The sequence below is a fragment of the Leguminivora glycinivorella genome, chromosome 21 (genome assembly GCF_023078275.1).
Source record: "Leguminivora glycinivorella isolate SPB_JAAS2020 chromosome 21, LegGlyc_1.1, whole genome shotgun sequence".
NCBI lineage: Eukaryota > Metazoa > Arthropoda > Insecta > Lepidoptera > Tortricidae > Leguminivora > Leguminivora glycinivorella.
Genome location: NC_062991.1, coordinates 5,420,616 through 5,442,495, shown reverse-complemented (window position 1 = coordinate 5,442,495; position 21,880 = coordinate 5,420,616). Strand labels below are relative to the sequence as shown.

Below are 21,880 nucleotides of genomic sequence, written 5' to 3'. Positions count from 1 at the left end.
TGTAACGGTTGTGCTGAACAAATAAAACTATGTTTTTCCTATAATCATCAAGATTTTAATTCCTATCATAAAATTCCATATTAGCAAGTCGTTCAAATTCGTTCTGACAGTTCTTAAAAAGAAGCTGATTTGACTAGGAGGCAAGTAGCCTGTACCTATTGATCCCGTTTAATGTGTATAGATTGCACATAATTATAGTTAAGTTATATTTAAGTATTTTATATGTTCGTATTTTGATCATTTATTGTATTCTCTATTTATTTTACACAATAAAACCTGGATGCACCACTTCGGTACATCAAATTATTTTCCCGTCCGATAGCATTTATGTTTGAATGAAAAACAGTAGCCATTTAATCTTACAACTTATTAAATCCTAATAAAATGATTTTAAATAATGGTTTCATCTTTCTTAAATGAAACAAATTTAATAAACATTGAATGTGTCATCACATCATTGAAAATATTCTATCTACAGATTCTATAGAATGAATAAATGCCAACTACGGCTACTGATTGGTAATTTCAACTCCCCTCATAAGTGGTAGCGTGGCCGAGCGGTCTAAGGCGCTGGTTTAAGGCACCAGTCTCTTCGGAGGCGTGGGTTCGAATCCCACCGCTGCCAAGATTTTTTTGTTATATTTTAATTTTTTATTTTTTTATTTTATTTTAAATAGCATATCATATTTTACATTGCACAACTAATATTATACGTTGCTGTTTGTCTGTCTGTGTGTGTGTCTGTCTTTTTTTGTAATGTAGTTTTTTTTATTTTTTTATTGCACAACATCTCAATTATGTTGCATGAAATGAACTATTTATTATATTAGGAGTTCTTGATAAGTAGTCCACCTGATATTTTTATTTTATACAACATTTGAGGGGAGTAAATATAAGTAAAAATAATGCAGAATTGTGGCACAATGTATAAAACCACGTGGTAACCAATAACCATACGATGCGAACAAAATATCGATTCTAAAATATCTGTATTTTTATACCTATGTTTTCAGGTAACATTAAATTTATTAGATAATTTCTAAGAACGAAAATTCCAATCTATACAAAAATGCAACATCCAAAAATTTTCTACACACGACATTCACTAGGTATGCACTGTGTTCTAATAAAAAGCACGTTGTTTAACTCATTTCACGTTAAAATAAAATAAAACCACTACTTTTCTACACGTTCTAGTCACATTTCACCGTATTTTACGCACTCACCATTACATGGTCGTATATTAAATCGTCCACGCCGTTCGGTAACTGACGTCAAACTGAATGTCGGCGATTTTTCGGTAAAGCAGACATTCGATTTTTGAAAACAGCTGAGACCAGCCTTAATAGACCCCTACGAAACCTAATCGCGTACGATTTACAGTTCAACCCATTAAAACGCGGTGTCAAGCCAATATGGCGGCCGGTGTCAGAGGTCACTGCCGCGCCGCACTGCAAATTCAAAAATCGAACTCTTTCACAACCTACAAACTTTATCGTACGAAACTGAGCACTAAAAACCTTTTTATAATATTTTAAGCGCCCTTAGCAACATTCTAGGCGCTGTATTAGGTGAAAACTAGATTATTTACTCCATAATTCGATGTTTGCGACGCGCTTACTGCGCATGCGTAGTCTAAGGCCAAGGGTGAAATTGACAATCGGAAAATGGCGGCTTAAATGAAAAACAAGTTTTGAGGTTATAAAGAGTACATCTCGGATTTGTTTGTCTGTTTCCTAATAAATAAAAGTTAATACTTAACTTGACCCAGATGCGCGTTGCACTGGCACGTCTCAAATATTGCGTAAAATGAAATGAAAGGTACGCCGGCAAGGCTCTGCTGGTAAACACCATGAAAGGCTAAATTTAAATTTAGCTCTAAACTCCGCAAAGTAATTAAAGTAATTATTCTCTAAAACCAATGTTAATTCCTTCCTCAATAAGAGATCGTAATTTAAGTTACAAAGTAGCAATGTGTTAGAAACTTTTGTTAATATATTTTATGTTAAGAAACTTTTTATCATAAGTAGGTAAATGAGAAAAGTACAATTTGGCAGAAATTTCTAAAAAAAACTACAATGCAGTAATGCAGTTCTATCCCAAATCCAGCACTAAGGGAAGAACGCCGGATTGTAAAAACATTCTAAAAATATTTCTGTTGCTTTGCTGTAGTAGGTACATAGTATTATCACGTTGTATTTTCCATGCATTAATTGCAAGGAATTTAATTATCCTTGATTTTGAGTAGTTAAGTTTCACTCCTTTCCCTTCTCGTAGGCGGTAGAACAACCGCCTTACTAAATTCGATCATATTTTTTTACGCCATCTAGCGGTAGATAGCAATGCTGCTAGACGTGTCATCTATCGGTGGATAGAAGAACAATATTTTATAAAGGACAGAGCGCTATGTACACGTACTATATAGTACACGTGATACAACAAAGATGGCGCTTATCCGTCATTTTATATTTCAGGCTATTTTTACTTTAACATAGTTCGTTCAACGCTCTAAAGGTTTTGAGTTGAGCACATTCCGCACTATCTTTTAAATTAAATAGTGACTGTGCTCTCATATATATTATACTACTCTTTGGACTGAACTCTTCTTTTTTTTTACTTGTAAAAATTACTTGAACACGTGTTATTAGGCAAAATCATTATAATTATACTTAGATTTTTTTCAACGTTCTACTTTTCTTAACAGCTGATTTTTTAGGGTTCCGTAGTCAACTAGGAACCCTTATAGTTTCGCCATGTCTGTCTGTCCGTCCGTCCGTCCGTCCGTCCGTCCGTCCGTCCGTCCGTCCGTCCGTCCGTCCGTCCGTCCGTCCGTCCGTCCGCGGATAATCTCAGTAACCGTTAGCACTAGAAAGCTGAAATTTGGTACCAATATGTAAATCAATCACGCCAACAAAGTGCAAAAATAAAAAATGGAAAAAAATGTTTTATTAGGGTACCCCCCCTACATGTAAAGTGGGGGCTGATATTTTTTTTCAATCCAACCCCAACGTGTGATATATTGTTGGATAGGTATCTAAAAATGAATAAGGGTTTACTAAGATCGTTTTTTGATAATATTAATATTTTCGGAAATAATCGCTCTTAGAGCGTGCGCAGACAAAGAGCGTTCTGGAGTTCTGCGTTCCGCGTTCAGACTTCTGCGTTCTTTAGAATGTACCGAGTCTGTAGCAACAACGCATACAGCGGGCAGTCTGACCGCGGCGGTCAAAGCGAAACGCCGCGTTCTAGCGTTCTTTTCCCACCGAGACAGAGAACGCCGGAACGCGGGGATGTCTGAGATTGAAACACAGAAAAGATAATGAATTGGTTAGGGAAAGGAGGGATTCCTGAGGTCGAATCTACGGATAGTACACGACGAAATGCTGTTATATTTATTTTATCCTTAATAAATAATTACATACCCTAAAAATACAGCCAGCCTTTATCAAGTAGCCTTGGTCAAGGAAGAGTATACGCGTTTCACACGCATTTTTATTAAGGAGGCTTGATTTTGCTCAATTAATGAAACTATTCATCGACAGTATGCGAATATAAATATCGAATCGCTGTTCATCTGTAAGAAGAATTTAATAGGTGGTATTTTTTACTGAAAAATACTACAAATTTTGCATTGTAATTCTCGCGTTGTGTTAATTTTATTTTATTTTTAGAAGCTTGTATCTAAGCTCCAGAAGAGAAATAATTCTTCACAGGAAAACGAACTTTCCAGTGGCATGTTGCATGTACAAAGACACAAACGAAACTAGAACGCGAGAATTTGAACGCCGCCTGTGTGCGTTGGAACTCTTGAGCGGTCAACGGTCACCAGAACGCGGAACTCTGACAGAACGCAGACCGCTCTCTGTCTGCGCACGCTCTTAAAGGAAAAAAACCGGCCAAGTGCGAGTCGGGCTCGCGCACAAAGGGTTCCGTAGCAGCAAATATAATAAACCAATAACTTAACCAAAATTACAGTTAAATCAACCTATCTCAAAAACTATAAGAGATACTTTGATCAAACCAAAAATCGTTGAAAGAGTTAATTAGCATGCATCACCTCTATTTTTTTTAGAATTTTATACCCCGTAGTTATAAAAATAGAGGGGGGGGGGACATACTTTTTACGACTTTGAGAGCTGATATCTCAAAAACCGTTCACTTTAAGAAAAATGTTTTTTAGAAAACTTTATATCATTTTAAAAGACCTTTCCATTGATACCCCACACGGGTATGTACATCGAAAAAAAAAATTTTCATCCCTCAGTTACATGTATGGGGGCCCCACCCCAATTCTTTTTTACTATTTAGTGTCATAATTTTGTAGCGGTTCATACAACACATATTCCCATCAAATTTCATCACTGTAGTACTTATAGTTTCCGAGTAAATCGGCTGTGACAGACGGACAGACGGACAGACGGACAGACGGACAGACGGACATGACGAAACTATAAGGGTTCCGTTTTTGCCATTTTGGCTACGGAACCCTAAAAAAGTGCGTCCCCCCCCTCTAACTTTTGAACCATATGTTTAAAAAATATGAAAAAAATCACAAAAGTAGAACTTTATAAATACTTTCTAGGAAAATTGTTTTGAACTTGATAGGTTTAGTAGTTTTTTAGAAAAATACGGAAAACTACGGAACCCTACACTGAGCGTGGCCCGACACGCTCTTGGCCGGTTTCATAAACGTAGGAATAGCATTGACTTACTTGACTTTGACATATCATTTTACAATACAAGACATTACGAAAGTAACGGCTACAACTTTCTTCAAGCTCAATCATGTATTGATTATTTTATTTTATTTATTTTGTACTTTCCACGCACTTCTTAGTAACAACAAAGCAAAATGGAAACAAAAAGACCACAAATCAGAAGCCGTAAGTACCTCGTGACGAAAAGCGTGTTAAAACATTATAAGTACTTCAACACATTGTAATTTGTATAATTTTTAGGTTTCAATAAACTATCTTTAAAGAAAAACAAGACGAAGCTTGAAGAAATGAAACCAAATCGAAGTTCTGATGTGTTTATTCTAGACGATTCGTTTGACAGGCTAAGGCTAGACTTTCCTCATGTAAGTACATAAATATTTCATAAATTCATGAATGTAGCTAAGTGGGTAAGCTATTCGAAATTAAATAACAGAAAAATTAATAAAGCTACATTTAGATGGTTCAAGAACTTTAATGTGACATTTGGTCTATCAACAAAAACGACGGGGTGTTATAAGTTTGACGTGTCTGTCTGTCTGTCGGTCTGTCTGTCTGTGGCATCGGAGCTCCTGAACGGATGAATAAAGATTTAGTTTTTTTGTGTGAAAGGTGAGTTATTTGAGAGTGTTCTTAGCCATGCTTTATGAAAATCGGTCCACTGTGTTGGGGGTTTTTCAAAATTTTTATATTGTGGTTAGGTTATAGCATATATTAATGCATTAAGTTTGTGACTGTTGACAATATTTTGCACATAACCTTTGATTTTAGCTGATATTTCAATGTTTACGTCATAAATGTCTGTCAAACAATAGATAAAAGTAATTAATTACATTAATTGATAGAAAAATCGAATGTTAAATCTAATAGGTATTTGATAAAATATATGAAAACAAATCCTTATTTGGCATGACTAATTGCACGCTTAATTCACATGCTCTTCACGTTGTAATGAAAATCATACTGCGTAACATAAAATTCTATTTGGCGGTTCGATACATCCCTTCTTTTGCACTGCAGAACCCTGTCCCTTGGGGTGGGGTATTATTGAGTTGTCGGCCAAGATAGGACAGACTGAAAACACTGATGGTCACATATATGTTTCAAATCAGAAGAGACTGTTAGAGACCTTGTGAATGTTACACTCTCGCCAGACAAAGAATGTAAGATTCATTAGACTTATATTGACCGGGATATAGATAGTGATCATGATACATGCAAATGTGTCGAAATATTAGGACCACAATAAAAAACAAAGAGGTAATCACGGTCTATATCCCGGTCAATATAAGTCTAAACAATGGAACAACTTTTTGGAGCATTTGCTCCGGTATCAATATAGGCATGTACGGTTAAACAACAACTTTGCCCCCTTGTAAAACAAATAACTATATTTGAAACGACAAAGAAAAGAAATCAAAAAATAATTAGATTTTCACCACACCAACTAATAAAGGCATTCTTTGCTATTTGAAAATTGCATTTTATCCACAAGAGTGCAAAGTAATTTCATACAAATTTTTACTTGATGTCTTAAGCTGCCTGGTAGAATTTACCTATAAATGGTGATTATGAACTATAAATACAATACAATACAATACAATACTCTTTATTGCACACCTCACATAGTTCACATAGTTTATAAATATTGAATAAATTGATGGATTTGATTTAGTTTCATGTTTTCTAGTAAGTATTTTGTTTGTGTTGGTGTGGTGAAAAATTTTGTGTTTCATTCAGTGGCAAAGCTTGTTTTTGAAACCCTTCAACGCTCAAGATTCCACTTTTTGAACCACTCGCTACGCTCGCGGTTCAATATTGGAATCTTTCGTTTGCTCGGGTATCAATATTGGCACGTGCGGTTAATCAACTTTGCCCCCTTGTAAAACAAATAACTATTGTTCCTTACTTTAAATAACTATGTATTATTATTATTATTTAGCTTTGGTCTCACACATCCCATATTTATTTTGTTATATTATTTTGTTTATTATATATTGATGTGTGATCCCTTGAGGGTAAAAGCCTCCTCCATCTTCTTCCATTTTATTTTGTTTTCCGCAATATGCTCCCAATTATTTCCTGCGGTTTCTATGATGTCATCATTCCATCTTTTTCTTTGTTTCCCTCTGTTTCTTTTTCCAAGAGGACCTTTCCATTTGGTTGCCAGAACAGTCCACCTCTTTGTACCTTGCCAAATGTCCGGCCCATCTCCATTTTTGCCTTAAGCTATACTGCAGTGCGTCTGTTACTTTTGTTTGCGATCTAATAACAGTGTTTCTGACTTTATTTATTATTTTTAGGTTTAAAAGGCTTCTCTCCATCCCATGTTGGCAAGATAAGATTTTTCCTCGTACTTTCTCGGTGAAAACCCATGTCTGGCATCCATATGTCAAACTGGGTAGTATGCAGGAATCCATGACTATTTTCTTTATTTTTAAACTGTAATTTCCTTTTAGGATTTCTTTATGTGACCAGTATTTTCTCCAAGCTATGTTTATCCTCCTATCTACCTCGTTTTCGTTGCTGTTAGGGTCAAATGAAATCATTTTTCCTAAGTATACATAGTTGTTCACATATTCTATTGCTTTTCCTTCTACAGTTATACATGTTTTGTGACTGTTAGTTAAAATTTTTGTTTTAGACGCGTTCATGTGGAGGCCTACTTTTTGACTCTCTGCGTTTAGGCTCGTTAGCATTGTTTCCATACCCTTGGCCGTTTCACTAAATAGAACGACATCGTCCGCAAACCTCAAATGCGTGAGTTTTTTGTTTGATATCCATATACCTTTCTTTTCCCATTGAAGTTTTTGAAATATTTCTTCCAGCACCGCTATAAATAGTTTTGGAGAGAGGGGGTCCCCTTGTCTGACACCTTTAGCAATTTTAAATTCCTCTCCTAGTCTCTCCAGTTTCACTCTACTGACGCTGTTGGAGTATATGTTCTTGATGATGTTAATATATTTCTCATTAATGTTGTTGCTATTCAGCGCTTTCCATATTGATGTGTGTATTAAGCTGTCGAACGCTTTTGAGTAGTCTACAAACGCCACATACAGCGGTCTTTTAAACTCTTTGAATTTTTCTATAATAACTATGTATATCCTTCTAGATTTTAATCATCATGTATAATTGCAGATACAATCCACACCTAAACTGGGATCGCCAATTGTTATAAATGACTCGGACGAATTTGAAAATGACTTGCCAAAAGCAGTGAAACAACCCAGCAAGGCTGGTAATGTAAGTAACTTCTTTATTCTATTTTGCTAGCATTTTAGGACCCCATGTTCCTATGAGCCATGGTATTTATGGCTCATGGGAACGTGGGGTCCTCTTGGCAGCTAATTTCGGGAATTACCTAGGCACTCGTTTTTCTAATCTAGAGGGTAAACTAGAAAAGAAAAAAAATATAATTACACTTGTTCCCTGATGATGTATTCTTTCACCTTAAAACTGACAGGCAAATATCAAATGTGTACAAACGTAATAAATACAAAAGTCTTGGCAAAGAATACCTTTTTGTACCTTTTGGCGTAGAAACTGTAGGTCCATGGGGTCCCAGCGCGAACAAGTTGTTCACAGAAATCGCGAAGCGTCTTGTTGAGGTAACTGGTGACAGAAGAGCTGGCGACTTCCTCGCACAACGTGTCAGCATTGCGATACAGCGAGGAAATGTCGCCAGTATCCTTGGTACAATGCCTCAAGGGCCTATTTTAGACATTATCTAAGCTTTTATGTTTAGTCTTAGTTTCTTATATAATTATGTAAATATGTTTATCTAAATAAAAATGTTTATAAGTATTAAAAAAAATGTGTACAAGATCCAGTTAAAATTCCAGGTTTCCTTTAACTGCTCCAACGAATCTCCTCTACGAGAGAATTTAAAATCAAGACCCAGTATATTAGGATGGTCACCGGCCCAGCAAATACTATGTGCCACCCCGAGAACCGCACCCGTACCCACCACACCAAAAGACAAAGCCAACGAGTCGCTAGAAAAGTGCTCGATAAAAAAATTCATCAATCCCAAAAGAAATTACTTGACGACATATACGGTGAAGTTTGGAAGTCCATACCGAGTTTATTTAAAACTGTTTCACATAAAAATGAAAACTTCGATGGAGTCTCAAAGAAACTAAACTTCAATGATGATGATGACAGTGATAAAGAGAATATTCATGTTAAAATTAAAAAGACTAAACAATTATATTTGACAGATTCGGACAGAAAACATTTGATCAAAGGTGTTGAAGGAGAGAAATCGTCGAAGAAGAAATTATTTACAGAGAAAATTGCTACACCTCAACCGACTGTCAAAAAGACTGAGAAACCTGTCAAACGGAATGTCAACTCGACTGTCAAGAAGAAACTACCGCCGGGTAAATCTGTGACAGAACTGGTGAAGTATTTGGAAGAAGATGTGGACAGTTTGGCAAAGAAGGTGGAAAATGTTGCTGTTACTCCCGATAATGTTAAAAGACTGACTTTTATGGCATCTTTGGCAGGTAACAATCACAAATCAGCTTTTAAGGAAAAGTACCCGTGTTCGGCACAATAATGCAATAGAAGGCTCTTAGTGTTCATTTTGATGTTTCACAATAGGCTAGTTTCCTATACTTAAAATAAAATATTTTATGCAGTGCACGAAATAAAGCACCCCGTAATTAGAAGAAAAACATGGACAGTAGTTATGGTTAAACATAATTTCTATTTTATAAGTCAAAGAAAGATATAAAGTAAATGAATTGATCGTGACGTCACTCCTCAGTATTTTATAGTAATTCCATATTAGCAAATCGTTTTCACATTTCTTAAAAAGAAGCTGATTTGACTAGTTCGCCTCGAGGCCCTCTGGCTGACATTAGCTGAGCCACTAACCTTTTCAATTAGTTTGTAATGGAGTAAGTGTGCCAGGATGTAAATTTTGTGCGTGCTACAAATGGCGGCAGTGTTGAGGCGCGAGGATGCAAGGATGATTTTTAATACTTATGTTTATTGTAAGGCTATCGAAAATTAAGAGAGTGTCCCTATGACAATGTCCCTCTACTATAGCTACTGAACAGTGCCGCACTTGGCATAAATTATGAAATAAACTTAAGGGAATGTAATGATTACTTATTTAAATACATATGAACTTCTTGGTAGATTTCACTTTTACACCCAGTAATTTGGACATCTATTTGGTCAAAATAACTTTTTAATGATTTGTATTAGTTCTAGATGCTTTTCGCCCAGGTGGCGTATAGCTGATCGGAAAAATAGGCAGGCATCGCTTTTCATGGCCTAATTTGTCCACCGTCTTGTTAAGATCTATAGGTCTTAACAGTAAGCATGCCTGTGTAGTTTTATAATGTACAGTCAACCAATTGGAACCCTAGGCCACTCTACAACCGTGTCAAAATGACAAGCAGTAAGAGATTTCTTACAATCTGATTTATAAACGTCACTATGACATAGTTCTACAGTGGCCTAGGGTTCCAATTGGTTGACTGTACCTGTGTTCAACACTTCAAACCATTGAATAAAAGTCTTTATTATTATTTACTTTTTAAGATTTCTTTTCCTAAGCTGGTAAATAGTATCACCTACGGGCCGAGTATTATTATTATTTAAAAATATAGTTTCAATAAGAAAATATGGTTATCTTTCAGACTACAACGTTCCGTCGTGGCGGTGTCACCCAGAAGCCTTCCAGTACAGAGACAACTACAAGAATCTTCGAGAACAACTCACGCGCAGGTATTCTTATAAACAAATTGCTACCAAATTACAAATCATTTATTCAGCAAATTAGGCCACACGTCAATATACAAGTTAAATTGAAATTACAATTGAAAATACTAATATTACTAATTCTACCAAATTACAAATTAGGTACAAATCATTTATTCAGCAAAAAGGGCGCAGGGGCACTTTTACACGTCAATATACAAGTTGAATTGAAATTACAATTGATAATACTAATTCTACCAAATTACAAATTACAAATCATTTATTCAGCAAATAGGCTACAGAGGCACTTTTACACGTCAATATATTATTATTTACAAGTTGAATTGAAATTACAATTGATAATACTAATTCTACCAAATTGCAAATTAGGTACAAGTATAACGCTATTACAATGATTAGAGATGTATAAGGTCTCTCAATATCGATTTTCAACTAAAAACTACACATCATATTATAGAAAAGTACAAATATAAAAAAAGAAGTCTTAAAATTACTTTAGCGATGCAAATGACTCTAAATGTCAACTAAAGATAGACATGTATACTTTAAATACCAATATTTATTATTCACTTTTGAAGAAGCGCTGGTAGCCTAGCGGTAAGTACGTGCGACTTTCGTTCCGGAGGTCGCGGGTTCGAACCCCGGCTCGCACCAATGAGTTTTTCGGAACTTATGTGCGAAAGGTCATTTGATTTGCCAGTCGCTTTTCGGTGAAGGAAAACATCGCGAGGAAACCGGACTAATTCCAGTAAGGTCTAGTTTACCCTTCGGGTTGGAAGGTGAGATGGCAGTCGCTTTCGTAAAAACTAGTGCCTACGCCAAATCTTGGGATTAGTTGTCAAAGCGGACCCCAGGCTCCCACGAGCAGTGGCAAATGCCGGGATAACGCAAGGAGGATGATGATGATTTATTATTCACTCTTAAACCTCTTATCTCTAAGATAGGACATGGCATAACATTTACAAATTTAATGTAATCAAAGCTCGCAAAAATGTTGACTACTTAGAATTTTTTTCCCTGTTCCATGCAACATACACAAATTTTAACCTATACTTCAATATGCCATATAATTATAAATGCTAGACTGTATAGGAACAAAGCGCGATACAGCTTCGTGCCCAGGGGAGGGTCACGTGGTAAAGGCCCAGGCCCCAGGGACGACGCCCCCATGACCCCCCCCCCCCTTCCCCCTCTCCCTCCCTGGATCCGCGCATGATGTGAACGAACCCAATTCACAAATTCTGTTATGTTTTCAAAATAACGGGCATTTTTGCGTGTTTTTGTTTTTGCGTCCTTGATTGTAATAAGCAGTGATCGGAACTATGGGAGCAAATCTTTAACAAAACTTGCTAAGTGGATATTATAGAGTGCTTACAGCCATGAAAATATTAATATCCTTGTAGTAATGTATTGATAATCTTGGATTTGATATAGAATCAAATTTAACATTGATCTGAAAATAATGTATGTATGTAAACACTTTATTGTACATAAGACAAGTTAGGACATAGAAATACAGTATAGTTATGGTGTACAAAGGCGAACTTATCCCTATAAGGGATCTCTTCCAGTCAACCTTTGAGCGAATTGAGAGGAAAAAAGTAATAAAAACATGATAGACAAATAAACACTGTACAGAAAAGAAAGAAAAAAAATATATATATATATATATATATATATATATATATATATATATATATATATATATATATATATATATATATATATATATATATATATAGTTCAATTATTACCCCAGTAATAATTAGAACATGCAGCCTATTATACCAATATATACAAATACATAAATATACATATATACCTTATATTTAAAAAAAAAAAAAAATATATATATATATATACATACATAAATACAAATATATACAATATCATAATTAAATTAAATAATTAGTACTCAACCAGTACACAAGTCATTAGATAGCCATAACTTATGCAAATTCCTCTTGAATGAATGAATGAAATGAATGAAATCGTTTATTCACAATGAACATATGGTTACAAAAGATCTTGGTATACAATAGTGTGTCCCTTAATATATTCAGTCTAGGTAGACGTGTGAAAACAGGATGTCAGTGATATTATGATCACTCAGTCATTTAAAATTAATTGCAACTATTTTATTACGTCTAATTAGATTTACAAAATGTATATTTGGCAACGAATAGGTGTAAAGATTTAATGAAATGTCACTAGTATAATTGAAATTAACATTAGGTATTGAATGAAGAAAGAATACAGGCAACAAGAGCTAATTAAGAATATAATAAGTTATATAGATAAGATCTTCTGAGTGATGCTACCGATTGGGACTGTCTAATAGACAACAATAATATTATCTTGGTTTTATTTTAAATTTATGTCAGCTCTAAGGTTTTGTTCCGATCACTGTTAATAAATCACAACATACATTGGGTTCAATATTTACACCATTTTTGAGGAAGCGTGGCTAAAAATAAAACTTGCTAATCCGTATTTCAGGTTATACGAGGAATTCAATAGGGTAGTTTTCAATAACACCTCGACAACGATCTACCCATTGTGTGGGACAGCAAACTCAGGAGTACCGCTGGGTAAGTACAAATATCTTCTTTTTTTTTATACCACGTCGGTGGCAAACAGGTATACGGCCCGCCTGATGGAAAGCGGTCACCGTAACCTATGGACGCCCGCAACTCAAGGGGTGTCACGTGCGCGTTGCCGACCCATTAGAAACTTGTACACTCCTTTTTTGAAGAACCCCATTCTGTAGTTCGTCGGGAATACCTCGACAGGGAGCTCATTCCACAGCCGGAGCGTTCGTGGGAGGAAATTCCTCTGAAACCGCACGGTGCGCGACCATTTAGGTTGCAAGGTGTGTGGATGAGCGCCCTGTCGATGGCGAGCGGTGCTATATCTCATATATTTTTGACGACCGGTCTGGCTCAGTCGGTAGCAAAGAGGATTGAGTATTATAGAGAGTTACTGTCTGTTTTGAACTTCAGTTTTGACAATTCGGCCCATATTCTTAGCTTGATATGTGTTAAAATGTCAAATATTATCCGCCATCTAGCCGAGCGTCCCCCAAAGGTGTATCGCCATCTAGGTCACCGTACCTTTTTTTGTATGGTTTTGAGGTACATTTTTTAGGGTTCCGTACCAAAAAGGTACAACAGGAACCCTTATGGTGCGACTCTGTCCGTCTGTGACATTGTTAAATATCTCGAGAACTACTTATGCTATCGATATGAAATTTGGAATAATTATAAACATTGTGAACCTCTACAAGTTGAAAGTATCTTTTTTAAATTAATTAATATAAATGATAGAAAATGGCCAAAATGAAAGGGGGGGCAAACAGAAAATTTAAAGTAACTAGGTCAAGTGGGGTATCGTTAGAAAGAACTCAAATTGTACATATCAAAACTATTTTTTATAATTTTTTGGTTGTGGAAAAAAATGTTTTTTGAAGGAAAATGTAAAAAAAAATACCGTCCCCCCCCCCCCCCCTTATCACCGAAGTTTACCAACATAAATTTGTAAAATTTTCACCAAACAGGGCTATTATAATGAATATTACAGGAAAAATAAAATCGTACACGTATCTTGAAAACTTTTTTTTTAATTATAAAAAACCTTTCTGATTTACATTTTCATTTTCAACACCCTTGCGGGTGTTTATTGTACCTGTATTTTTCAACGAAATAACAATGAAATTACCTGCTTTCAAATAGAGGCAAAATGGTTAAAATCGGTTCACGCAATAAACAATTATTCCATAAAAATCATCTTCCATACTAGCTTCCATAGATGTCGCTGAACGTTGAACGCTCATTTCCTACATCGCGTTTTTCCTGATATAATGAGGTCGGTTCAGGAGCGTCCTTGCGACATGTCGTAAATCGTAAACTATTGAAGTCGAATAGTCTTGATTTTATTTGGACGTTGTCTAACAATAAAATTGGATATTAAAATATTACTTGTTAATCTTGTTATGTGGGAAATTGAGTCTTGAGGGATTTAGTCAAATCTGTAGAGTTCTATAAATAACATTTTGATGATTCAACTATTGAAAGTTTGTACGGAACCCTCGGTGAGCGAGTCCGACTCGCACTTGACCGGTTTTTATTTCTTAGACTATCTGTCTACAAGGAGTTACATATGCCTTTTAAGCCGCGGTCCTGGGTTCGAATCCCGGTAAGGGCATTTATTTGTGTGATGAGTATAAATATTTGTTCCTGAGTCATGGATGTTTTTTATGTATATATGTATGAATTTATTTATTTAAGTATGTATATCGTCGCTTAGCGCCCATAGTACAAGCTTTGCTTAGTTTGGCGCTAAGTTGATCTGCGTAAGGTGTCCCCAATATTTATTTATTTTCCCCTCACTACACACGTGTTTTGTCCTTTAATACCAGCGGGTAAAAACGCATTTTATCCACTAGTGGGTAAAGTAATTTGACCTTGAATAAAGTCAAATTAACTGCTTTAAAATTGATAAAAGTAGGTGAATCTAGTAATAAAGATGATTTACCACCTGTGGAACTACTGGAAGCAGTGATAAACGCATTTTTTGCTTTCACTTGCTCGTTTTTCAATTCCACACTCGGCGTTAAAATACAACTTTGCCCCCTTGTATAACAAATAACTATTATAATAACCTGATATTTTGAAGGTTGTTCGCTTTTTTAGCTAGAAAAGCGGACGCCAGTTGCTTGCGTCTATATGTGATCAAACCACTATCATATGTTTATCATAGAAATATGATCATAGGTCTGTATGCCTCCCTTTTTCTCCAACGTGGAGAAAAAGGACGGCAGGTTGCCTAAGGGCCAGTTGCATCCACCACAGTTAACAGACACATCAACGTCACGCCGCGAGGTCTATGCAACTATACAACCATGCACGAAATAAAGCATCAGATAATTATAAGAAAAACATGGACAGAAGTTATTTTTAAATCCAATTTATATATTTTAATAAGTCAGGTAGAAATATATAAAGTAACTGAGTTGACCGTAACGTCACTCAATTCGATTTCATATAAATTCCATATAAGCAAGTCGTTCAAATTCGTTTTGACAGTTCTTAAAACGAAGCTGATTTGACTAGGAGGCGAGTAGCCTATTAAGTCCAGTTTGCAATATTAGTAAAAATAGTGAAAGATTAAATCAATGACCCGTTTACAATGAAATGTTGAGTCTTCAGGGAATTTATAATCAAACTTTACTCCTTCTCATTTCAGTACCACAACGAACCGTCTAGTAAAAACGTCTCGAGGCGACCGGATCCGGACTTCATCCATAAAACTGTCATTAAAAGTGTTGGACACGCCACAACGGGTCAGGGACACGCTAATACATGAACTGTGTCACGCTGCCACTTGGTTGCTAGACTCGGAATTGAGAGCTGGCCACGGACCGCTGTGGAAGAAATGGTAAGCACATTACAATACAATTTAATATGAAATTGAAATTTTGAAAAAAAAAAATCCGACATAGTCGAACGATTTCCATCAAACAAGGCCTAAAACACTCCGGACTAATTCAGATTTCAAGCAAAAAAAATGAAATCTAAATCAGTTTATCCGTTCGTTAGCTTAGATGCCACAGACAGACACACACACAACAGACAGATAAACAGACAGACACGTCAAACTTATAACACCCCGTCGTTTTTGCGTCGGGGGTTAAAAAAAACAAATCTAAAAAAGTGGACAAAGAACAACCGACAAGATTGGTGAATTTCAGTATAGAAGTTTTATAAAATGTAGAGAAAACATTGTCTATTCTTCAAGTCTTTATCCTTAATAAAACTGTCATTAAAAGTGTTGGACACGCCACAACGAGTCAGAGACACGCTAATACATGAACTGTGCCACGCTGCCACTTGGTTGCTAGACTCGGAATTGAGAGCTGGCAACAGACCGCTGTGGAAGAAATGGTAAACATTTAAAATAAAAGAAATAATGTTTCCATAACATTTAAACATAATAGTCATAGAAAACATTATATGGAATAGGGTTACAAAATTAGTAAAGCACCAGTCGTGCACATAGAAAATAAAGGTTCCATTTATATACATAACCCTAAAAACAAAGCCTAAGTGCGTTTGCACATTATCCGATCCGATATTGGATGTAGGACCGATATATCCCATAAATTACACCATCTTGGATTTTTTTCTATTGAAATCCTTCCGATATCGGATGATAATGTGATAACGGACTAATGAGTAAAAGTGGAAGACCTAGGCGAACCTTTCTCGACCAAATCGGGGAAATATTGCAGAAGGCCAGGTTAAAAGTACTCGAAACTGAGAGAGAAACGTTTGCTGTGGTTAGCTGGGATCGCAGCGAATGGAAATCCGTGATCTCTGCCTACCCCTCTAGTAATTGCAATGTTTAATTTGTCCACAGGGCATCCCGCGCTCTTCGAGTGATTCCTGAGTTGGGCGACATTTCGCGCTGCCACGATATGGAGATACACTTCAAATACACGTACAAGTGCAGCAAGTGTGGCTACAGGTACATACATAATTCCATAGTACTAGTTTTGCCCCGCTTGCTTAATTGCGGAATGCTTAAGGTTAGAGAGAGACGAAAAGTAACCTGTCACTCTCCATATCTTCAACTAAGATAAGATAAGAAAAGCCTTTTTGACCAAATAATTTCATTTTACAAATTACAGTTATATTCACATGTCATTTTTCCTTCATGTTTCTTTTATTAGGGTTCCGTAGTCAACTAGGAACCCTTATAGTTTCGCCATGTCTGTCTGTCCGTCCGTCCATCCGCGGATAATCTCAGTAACCGTTAGCACTAGAAAGCTGAGATTTGGTACCAATATGTATATCAATCACGCCGACAAAGTGCAAAAATAAAAAATGGAAAAAAAATGTTTTATTATGGTACACCCCCCCCCCCCTACATGTAAAGTGGGGGCTGATATTTTTTTTCATTTCAACCCCAACGTGTGATATATTGTTGGATAGGTATCTAAAAATGAATAAGGGTTTACTAAGATCGTTTTTTGATTGAAGTAGAACTTTATAAAGACTTTCTAGGAAAATTATTTTGAACTTGATAGGTTCAGTAGTTTTTGAGAAAAATACGGAAAACTACGGAACCCTACACTGAGCGTGGCCCGACACGCTCTTGGCCGGTTTTCATACCTTCAACTATCTCCACTAAAAAATCTCGTCAATTGGTCGCTCCGTTTTGCCGTGAAAGACCGACAAACAACATGCACACTTTCCCATTTATAACATTCGTATGGATATTGTCTCAATAATACTGGCCTACTACCTCAAATTACAAGCGGAAGTCCCTTTCCAACTTATCAAATTAGACATTGACGACCACTTGTAAATTGTAACTTGTATTTAGTTTCTGGAAATGGGCCCTAGACTAATTGGTAGCCGTGAAAGACGGACAAACAAACAGACACACACACTTTCCCGTTTATAATATTAGTATGCATACATCCCATGATCCCAAAATATAAGCCTTCTTTCCTTTAAGGCCTTTCGGTAAGCACCGTAGGACTCAGTCGATTTGTTAGAATATTCCTGTAATATTTACTTACTATTGTATGTGCATATTTACTTTATTTTCGAAGTATGTATTTATTTACCATAAACTAAATTACACCATCTTTTACAGCATCCAACGACACTCCAAATCCATAGACGTAACCAAGAAATGCTGTGGCTACTGCCGTGGCACATTCAACGTCATAGTCAACAAAAAAACCAAAGATGGCCATGTCGTCTCCACGCCCGCTCGCAAGGCGGGTCCGAACGAATTCGCGATGTACGTTAAAGAAAACTATGGAACCATGAAAGAGGGTAAAACCCATGCGCAAGTTATGAAGATCTTGGGGGAACAGTTTTCAGCCAAGAAAAAACCTAGGGAGGAATCATAAGAGACTATCTACACACAGGCGACGCACGTCGTAAGACACGGAACGGAATCAGCGCCGCGCCATCCGAGTGTAATTTAAAAAACGTCTTACGTCTTTCCTATACAAAATGTACTGAGGAGACGTTTTTCTAAATTACACAAGCTCCACGCCCCTCGTCTTTCTCCGCCCGAGTGTATTTCACGCCTAATAATAGTGTAAATTGTTAAAAACGTGGCCCAGAACATAGACATATAGTGTCCACACTTGTAAGAGGGTCGTGAATTTTCCATGTTCGTTAAAGAACACTATGGGACGGTAAAAGAAGGCAAAACTTGTGCACAAGTTATGAAGATCTTGGGGGAACAGTTTGCGGCCAAGAAAAAACCTAGGGAGGAATCATAATAATAGTCTAAATTGACAAAAAGTGATCTATAAGTAATATAGTCTATACGTATATAGTTTTGTAAGCGCGGTGCGCGCGTTTGCTCGGCCTAGCAACCTGCCTTGGCCGATGCACGTCTTCATAGCAGGTTTGGGTAGGAAATGAGGAGGCACACTGACAATTTATCCCGCCAGGCGGCGCCTGTGCAAGTGCCTAGTCACTGTCATTCATATGTGAGAGAGAAAAAAAATCATCTCTCTTTCACGTATGAAATTCTTTACCTGTGCAATGGACTAATAAGGTGGCGCCATCTGTCATAACCTTTGAGTGTGCCTCCTCATTGCCTCGCTCTGTGTGGACCCTATTGAAGATTATTTTGACAGTTGTTTCAATTGCCATGAACTACTTTTATTACAGATTTCGATATTGTACTGTATATTGACTTGTATACTATAATTTTGAAACTTATCTCAAGTATAAAGAGATATAAACTTTGTATAAGGTAAGTATACATTAGTTTGTGTATTTAATATATTTTGTAATATAAGACAGTTCTCCGGAAGACTGATTTTAGATATTTGTACTGTACATAACTTGATACTGTGTACGTAATAATTATATTTAAGAATTATAATGCTCAACTTTCAATAATTGTGAATGGTTCCCCTACATTTATTATTTTCAAGGCACGTGTCCCACCATACGCGAGTAGCGATGAGCTATCGCGATAGAAACGAACTCTAAGAACAAATTAAATTATATTCAGGAATAATTTCTAATGGACATCAAAACTTAAATAACAAATAAATAATATCTAACTCTAAAAAAAAAAACAACTTAAAATTAAATTAAAAACTAAACTAAACTAAAATACTTCTAAATAGGGCCCCCGCGGCATGGTGCCAAAGATGCTGGCAGCATTCCCTCGCTGAATAGCAATGCTAATGCATTGCGAGAGATAGCTGCCAGCTCTCTGGTCACCGGTAGTTTCTTTGAGCTTTGCGCTCAGCTATTTAAAAACCTCATGGGCGCTTGGACCCCATGGTCTCGACGCCAACTGCCCTAAAATGGTATTGGTGTCCGAGACCCCGATATTTTGTCATCTTTTTTATTTCAGCCGTCTCCGCAGCTGCCCCACCCCTGCCCATTCATAGAAAATATTTTAATTTGTGTTTTAAGTAGTCACACTACTATTATACTTCATAAACATGAAATAAATATCATATACCTACAAAGAAAAAGTGACAAAGGCCTTAGAGGGCGCCACAAGCCTTCGGAAATGGAATTTTCGACCCTTGCCTTCGTGACCCGATGGCCGAGCGGTTTAGGTATCCGTCCGTAAACGGAGGACGCTGGTTCGATTCCAGCTCGGGACACTTGGCCACTTTTTCTTTGTATATGACATTTATTTCATGTTTATGATAGAAACGAAGATTATGGTGGAACAAAGACACTCACATACATACATACATACTTACAAACATGAATGCTGAAAACAATACACTCGTTTATGGGGGCAGTCGTGTAAAAAGATAGTCACTCCCGTGTAAAAAAAAGACGCTCGCTCTCTTTTTTTTAAACACGCAAAAACGACGGGGTGTTATAAGTTAGACGTGTCTGTCTGTGTGTGTGTGTGTCTGTCTGTGGCATCGTAGCTCCCGAAGGGATGAACTGATTTGGATTTAGTTTTTTTTGTCTGAAAGCTGAGTAAGTCGGGAGTGTTCTTAGCCAAGTTTCATGAAAATCGGTCTACTAGGTCTCGGTCGGGGGCTTTTTCAAAATTTTAATTTTGTGGTTAGGTTATTTACCGCCGATAGCCGCGATTTTGGTGGGACCAGTGCTTTATGCTTCAAGAGTAAAAACCTGATTAAAAGGTTCATGCGCTTGAAGCGTAAAGTCGCCGTCAAATAGAATTTGTGAACAATGTAAACAAACCTTGTAGTCAAAATATCTTTAATTTCCATTCTAACTCATTAGATACCGGCAAAATCCATGTTTTATTTAATCAATTCATATATGATTATATATGATCCTCAACCTTTAAAATAATAAAATTGTGCAAAAATATTGATTTTTTACATAATGGTTTGTTTACATTGTTGCCAATTTCTATTGACAGCGATTTTATGGACCCTTTTCTGTTTGAAAGGCTAATTTTTCTCTACGTTACGCTTGTTAGTGATTTATGATAAAATTTAGACGAGTTTTATTGTTAATGTGATTATGTAGTGTAGCAAATACACATAATTTTGTACGTATAATTAAATAATTATGATACCTATTGATATTTCTGGTTTTCTTCTATCTTCGTTTAGGTCCGTAGCCGAATGGCATTTCTGCGACGCGAACGAAACGCCGCGAAAGGTAGTCTGGCTCTTTCGCGCCAATACGCAAGAGAGATAAAGATCTATCTACGAGCGTTTCGTTTCGTGAGCGTTTGTGCCATTCTGCTACGTACCCAGACCTAATTTACCCAATTGGAGACAAATAGTTTTAGAAAAATGCTCAAATCAAACTCTGTAAACTATACGTAGTGCAAAACCGCTTTAAGGTCAATGTTGCAAAGACGTACGCCTTACTTTTATTTTATAGCGGGAATGCGAATGGTATGGAGTAGAACTTTCGTATTTCGAGGGTTTACTGGTGAAACCCGATAAGTTGAGTAAACTGGTTTTTTAAATTCGAACTATGTGTAATTTCCACAATGTTGTTATTTCAAGGACAAATTATCATTTATCGGGTTTCACCAGTAAACCCTCAATTTGTATACATCGTAAGTGGCTGAAAAAGAAAGAGCTTCAGTCCTACTTCCCACTATTCTGTAAGTAGAGACGGAGTAGTTATCCATCGTATTTTCTCAACATTATACTAGTGGTACAGATGTAATGCGAAAAGATTTGCCTTCGTATTGTTACGGAAACGCACGAACGTGTCATGCTATTTCAGTCAGTGTCAGTACCTACAAGATGTACTGACGTTGACTGAACTAGCATGACAAATACGGAAAAATACGAAGGAAACCATTTTCGCGCTACACTACATCTGTAGTTAAATGAACGTAAGTACTTCATGTACAGGGTTTATCAGTTTTATCACTTATCACAGAGATCGGATTTTAGTGCGTCATCTCATACTAGAACTCAT

At 36.5% G+C, this 21,880-nt stretch overlaps 1 non-coding gene and 1 pseudogene across 1 annotated transcript; both read left to right on the top strand.

Moving 5' to 3' along the window:
• The first annotated feature begins 543 nt into the window (after positions 1-543).
• Trnal-aag lies at positions 544-625 on the top strand. The gene has a single exon. It is a non-coding gene; the product is annotated as a tRNA-Leu (tRNA).
• Positions 626-4,765: 4,140 nt separating this feature from the next.
• LOC125237586 lies at positions 4,766-20,323 on the top strand (annotated as a pseudogene).
• Positions 20,324-21,880: the final 1,557 nt, after the last annotated feature.